Source organism: Microtus ochrogaster, linkage group LG3 (genome assembly GCF_000317375.1).
Source record: "Microtus ochrogaster isolate Prairie Vole_2 linkage group LG3, MicOch1.0, whole genome shotgun sequence".
Lineage (NCBI taxonomy): Eukaryota > Metazoa > Chordata > Mammalia > Rodentia > Cricetidae > Microtus > Microtus ochrogaster.
The window spans coordinates 28,014,326-28,020,017 of NC_022029.1; positions in this window are offsets into that span (position 1 = coordinate 28,014,326).

The following is a 5,692-nucleotide window of genomic DNA, read 5'->3' on the forward strand; positions in this document are numbered from 1 at the left end:
CTTTTCTAATGTGAGAAATGGCTTTAGAGCAAAATTCTATTTCAAGTCCATTTAATTTTAGGTTTCTTCCCTTTTCTAAATTGCCTTTGGTTTTTTTTGTTTGTTTGTGTTTTGTTTTTTAGGGGGTCAGTGAAGGGGTTGGGCCCAGAGCCTAACACATTCTCCCCTACTGAGCTACACTCCCAGCTGACTCTGTATTTTATTACCTTTTCATGTCATATATTCACTTAAAGAATTGGAAAAGTATTCACGTTTGAGAGTTACAAACAGCTACAAACATAACGAAATAACTTACCATAAACAGAAACAAGTCTCGCATGAGGTTATTTATATGTTTGTTTACAATTATTTGAGACAGAGCCTCACTGTGGAACCCTGGCTCACCCGGTACTTGCTAGGGAGACCAGGCTAGCCTCAAACTCACAGAATTCACCTGTGTCTGCTTCCTTGGTGCTGGGATTAAGTTACATGCCTCCACACGCTGCCATTATTGCTTTATGTTAAAGTACATTTACATGTTCATTTTTGTGGGCGGGGGCGGTGAACATGCCACCATGCATATGTGGAGGTCAGAGAACAGCTTAAGGGAATCAGAGTCACTGCCTAGAACCCTGAACTGATGCAAGCCAGCAGGTTTGGAACAGACTGCCTTCCCTACCGACTCACCCCACGATCCCGCAAATGAAATTTTAAATGGTCTTACTACATTGGTGACTCTACTCTTTGGTGTATCGAAGTGATAATTTACCTTTGACTTTATGCCTTTCAGCCCGCACTCACCCACATCTGAACTTAGGGAGCATCGCACAACAAGAAAGATCTTAGACTTTGAGCAAATAAAGGAAATTGGTGAACTCTGGGTAAAATTCCCTTGGGAATGTTGCTGTGTGCCCTTTGTCTGGGAGAATAATAGAAACTTTGTATTTTGGTAGTCACTGGGTGAACTGTTTCAAGTGACTGCAACTGCTAGCTTTTGGCCACCAGACTCAGTATTCCCATAATATTTATTTATTTATTTATTTACTTATTCATTTATTTATTTTGAGATTATAATGTAGTTATAACACTTCTCCCTTCCCTTTTCTCCTTCCAAACTCTCCCATATATCCTTCCCCACCCTCCTTCAAATTCATGACCTCTTTTTCATTAATTGCTACTATATGCACATATGTATATACATATATATTCCTAAATATATCCTGCTAAGTCTGGATAGTTCCTTGTGTGTATGTTTTCAAGGCTGCCTGTTTATTTATGACAGGTGTAGTGGTGCAAGCCTTTATCTTATCACCCAGGAAACTGAGGCAAGTGAATCTTGTGAATTCAAGGCTAGTCTACAGAGCAAGTTCCAGGACAGCCAGGACTATACAGAGATACCCTGTCTCAAAGGAAAAATATTTATTTTTATTTTATGTGCTTGAGGACACTGAATGCAGAAGCATAGGTGCCAACAGAATCCAGAATTGGGCATTGTGACCCCCCCCCAGATCTAGAGTTACAGACAGTTGTAAGCTGCCTTGTGGTCCTGAGGACAGAACCCTGATCCTCTTCCATATCAGCAAGTGCTCTTAACATCTGAGCTGTCTCTCCAGCCCCATGATTCTCATAACTGTATAGTGTGTTACTTTTATTTTCAAATAAATTTTGGCAGTTCTGTGCTCTTTGAGTTTTCACATAAATGTCATAATCAACTGAACACGGTAGTGCACACCTTTAATCCTAGCACTCAGAAGGCAGAGGCAGGTGGATATAGGGAGTTTCAGGACACTTTGACCTACATGGTGAGACGCAGTCTCAAAATTAATTAATTTCAAAATGGAAGTGTCTACCTCTACAAAGAATGCTGCTTGGATTTTAAGATTTCTTTAAATCAATAGGTCAATTTGAAGAGAATCAGCATTTTAGCATTGCTGAGTTATCCTATCCATGAACATTGTATGTTTCTCCATTTATTTGGTTCTCCTTGAATTTCTCGCACCAGTTTTCCTTATAGATGTCTTGCACATATTTTGAACAACCGAGTGCATTTTTTATGGTGCCCATCAGTTTTAAAAAATGGTTCTTTTCACCAGGAAATACTTCATTCTTTGCTTTATGGCGGAGCAAACTGTTTCTTAGAGTAATTGCTACATTTCATTTCCTGCTCTGAACAGGCTTTGAAGATTCTGCCTAGCATCGCAATGCTCATGAAGAGTTGGGGGACTGGGGTTTGCCCATCCCTGACCTCCTACAGCTGCCTGTGTAAATCCTGGAAGACTCCGCAGGGCTATTGTGGGTCCTGTTTGTCTCCTGACCTTGGAGAATGCTCCCTCTGTAGGACAGTTTGAGAACAGCAGGCACGAAAGAGATGGGTTCAACGTGTCCCTGACTGCTGTGGGGATTTGGGGAAGGCGCACAAACCACCCTTCTGAGGGCTCTAGAGGCAGCCTCCTGATGCTCTTGCTAACTGAATTGAGATGGCGATGAGCAGGTAGAGGGAGGTGAGGCCGTTCCTAACATCCTACAGCGTCAGGAACCCTGACTCTACCCACATACCCTCTCTGGTAGCCGCTCTGCTAGGCGTCTGACTCTGAGCACTTGCTTTCTGGAACCAATCACAGAGTAAGTCTGGACAAAGTCCAGGGTGGTTCAGGGGGGATCATGTGATCTGGGCAGGGGCTTGTTAGTTTTTCTATTAAATAAATATTCTTTTCTCCTCTGGATGCCATCACTTGCGTCTCCCCCTGTGACATCAGGACTCTGGTCCAGACTGCTGGGTAGTGCACGGTAGGAAAACTTACCCCTTGAGGTTGCCTGAATGCAAGAATGGACAGACACACTTTATACTATCATGGTCATCACAGTCCTTTAGAGGAACAGCCAATACAATGAGAACATGTTACTAAGGGGTGCAGCATGTCTTCCACAATTCTGGCTGAATCTGTATGGTGCAGAGGCTGAGAAGTCTGTATGGTGAAGTTGAGAATTTGTATTTGCTCAGTCCGTGAAGCTGGATGCCTCAGCAGTTTAAAACCTGGAGGGTACCTGAAGAACCATCGGTCTTCAGTACACATTGGAAGAATGGCGAATCTAGATTCCAGTGTCCACAAACAGCAGCAGATTCCGAGTGGATCCACTTGCCAACAAGGCATGAAGGCGGGCAGGAAAAGGCAACACTGCTTGTTTTCCTTCAGGTCTCTTTATGTCGGGGCTGCAGTCAGAAAGTGCTGCCTTCTAGGGGAGGATCTTCCTCTCCAGTTCATCTTTCCAGAAAGTAGCCTCATAAGCCTGTCCAGAGGAATGCACCACGGTCGTCCAGTATACAGTAAGCATATTTTAGGGAGAAGATGCTGCATAATGTAGTACTTTCCTGTACCAGTTGGTTTATGTGTGTCAACTTGAGACAAGCTAAAATCATCAGAGAGGAAGGAGCCTGGGTTGAGGAAATGCCTCCATGAGAGCCAGCTGTAAGGCATTTTCTCAACTGGTGATCAATGAGGGGGGCCCAGCCCATTGCGGGTGGTGCCATCCCTGGGCTGATGGTCCTGGGTTCTATAAGAGAGCAGGCTGTGCAAACCAAGGGAAGCAAGCCAGTAAGCAGCACCTCTCTGAAGCCTCTCAGCAGCTCCCATCTCCGGGATCCTGCCCTGTTTGAGTTCCTGTCCTGGCTTCCTTCAGTAATGAAAAGCAATGTGGAAGTGTAAGCCAAATAAATGCTTTTTCCCCAACTTGCTTTTTGGTCATAGTATTTTGTCGCAGCAATAGAAACCCTAACTAAGACATTTCTCTACACGCTCCACTTTCTGCACATAGGACTTGCCCACAGCAGCTCCTGTAGGAATCATCAGGCTCTTCCTTCACTCCCCTCTTCTTGGCCCTCCTTTCTCCTCCTCAAAGACCCTCCATGGACAGCTGCCTCCCCAGCTGTGAGATCTGCAGTCAAGAGAGCTGGCCATCCCCACAGTCAGATGTAGAAAGAGGACTCAGTGTCCCCTTTCTGCCCTCTCCTCGTGGACGCCCATCTCCTCAGAAGCCTTTTCAGTTCCACCCCACATGTCCCTCTACCCCTTGCCCTGCAGCTCAGCCCAGCCCAGCCATGTTCTGGCAGCTGGGCTTATTATCTTTGCAACCTGACCTGGGTAATCTCCAGCAGGGCTGGATTTTTTATTCCTGATCCTTTTCACCTGAGCCCTGGTCTTCTTAGACTCCAAGCCTTGGAGGAAGAACGTGAATTTTCCCAGGCTGTGAGGCTGTCAGGCAAAAGCATCACAGAACCTTAGTGACACGCTAAGAAATGTTACACAGATCCTTCCATCTTGCAAGCTGCTCTGGCACCGGGATTACCTGATCCTGGTCCCCTGGGCCTCTGAAATTCTATTCTTTTGCCTAATATGTCCTGTCCTTATAAGGTCATGGGTGTTGGGCACATGGTAACTCTCAATCACCATTGCCCACACCTCCATTTGTGTCCCCCATCCCAGAAGGGAGTGTCCAGGTTCTAAGGATCAAATGCTTTACAACCCCAATTGCCTTTCCTTTAAACAAGGCCAGCCCTACCCCCATATCTTGGCCACCTTCCCAGGCCAGGAGCAGGCAGTTAGGGCTGGCAGCGATTGGCTGGTCCAGTCCAGACCCTCATAAACCCCTCCAGGTCAGAAGTCAGGGACATCTTTACCAAGCTGCTGGTGGGTCTATAGGATCCTCTCAGAGTAGAGTGAACACAGCTGCAGGGAGCAGGTGGTCCAGGAGATGGGGATCGCTAGGCAACTGAGTCACGAGTCATACCCATTCAGGTAGGTCTGAATCCGTCTGTCTTTCCCATGGTGTCACAGTCTGATCCCCCTCTCTTCCTCTTCCTTCTCCTCAGTTTCATCTCCTCCCCTCTTACCCCTTCCCATCCATTTCTGTGAGTAGCCCTCCTCCTCTCTGCTCTTTCTCTAAAGCCTAAGCGGTAACTGCTCCTGCCCACTGTCCCTTTAAGTCCTTGTTCCTCTCCTGAGCCTTTTTTTTTAAAATATAAATTAGAAGCCTGGACTGTAGCCCAGCGTGTAGAGTGCTTACCTAACATAGAAGAGGCCCGGAGGGAGGGTACTACAGAGATAGCAGCATGGTTAAGAGCACTGGCTGCTCTTCCAGAGGACTGGGGTTCAGTTCCCAGCACACGCATAGCAGCTCACACTTGTCTGTAACTCCAGTTCCAGAGTTTCTGACCTCCTCACACAGACTTACCTGCAGGCAAAACACTAAGAGGGCCCTGGGTTTGGTCTCCAATTCTGCAAAAACTGAGCACTCTGGAGCACACCTGTAATTATGGCATCAGGGCTGGATTAGGAGGTTTAGAAGCATAAGTCATCTTTAGCTACATAAAATGAAACACTGCCTCAAAATAACAAAATGCACAAGTTATGATCACACAGGAGAAAGGATACAGCTAAAGTGTTATTTGGGCTCCAATTTAGAAGCAGAAGAAGTTGGTCTGGGTTCGGGAGTGCATATCTTGTAACCCCATCACTCAGGAAGCAGGGGCAGGCGGATCTCTTTGGGTTCAAGGCTAGCCTGGTCTATAGAACAAGTTCCAGGACAGCCAGAACTACACAGAGAAACTGTCTCCAAAAGATCAGAGAGAAAGAAAAAGGGAGAAGGGAAGGAAGGAGTGGAGGGGAAAGGAGGGAGGAAGAGAAAGAAAGGAAGAAAGAAAGAAAGAAAGAAAGAA